The following is a 742-nucleotide window of genomic DNA, read 5'->3' as shown; positions in this document are numbered from 1 at the left end:
TGTTGATCAGAACTTTTGAGAAGATAGCTCTTGCTAGCCAACTTGAGTCTTTGTTTTTCTGTTACTGGTCATAATTTCATACTATAAACCTATACCATTATTGACGTTTATTTCCCCCTCCCCTTTTGAAGGTGCTTCATGTCATGGATTAGCTCTCATCACCTTTGTGATATCAGTTCAATCAGTACCTTAGAAAGGCTCCTTGCCAGGGTGACTCTCTCCAACAACTCTGTCTTGACTATGAGCAGTGCAGAATGTGAGGTTTGGCCTACAGGAAACTACAAGCTGGAAAGCAGACAGCCTAGGTCATCAGGTCAAGCTTCTTCCTCACACTGTCACCAACTTCTCATAAAATGCCTATCTGCTATACTCTTAACAAAGTGTCACAGGTGAGAGAGAGAGAGAGAGAGAGAGAGAGAGAGAGAGAGAGAGAGAGAGAGAGAGAGAGAGAATAGGGAGAACTATAACCTAGGTCAATACAAGATAAATGGACAGAAATGCTCAGAAAACAGGGTGTGTCTGTGTTTACACATAATCATAATTTCATGACTGAAAATCAGCCAACAGAAGTCTGTTGCAGTCTATATGGAGCTGTGGATTTTGTGTCTTAGGAAGGAGTGAGTTCCAGATGCTCTGAATGATTGTTACAAGTCCAGGATCTCTCCTCTCTCCTCTCTCTCTCTCTCTCTCTCTCTCTCTCTCTCTCTCTCTCTCTCTCTCTCTCTTTCTCTCTCTCTCTCTC

Source organism: Mus musculus, chromosome 9 (genome assembly GCF_000001635.26).
Source record: "Mus musculus strain C57BL/6J chromosome 9, GRCm38.p6 C57BL/6J".
Lineage (NCBI taxonomy): Eukaryota > Metazoa > Chordata > Mammalia > Rodentia > Muridae > Mus > Mus musculus.
Note: the sequence above shows the minus strand (reverse complement) of the source record.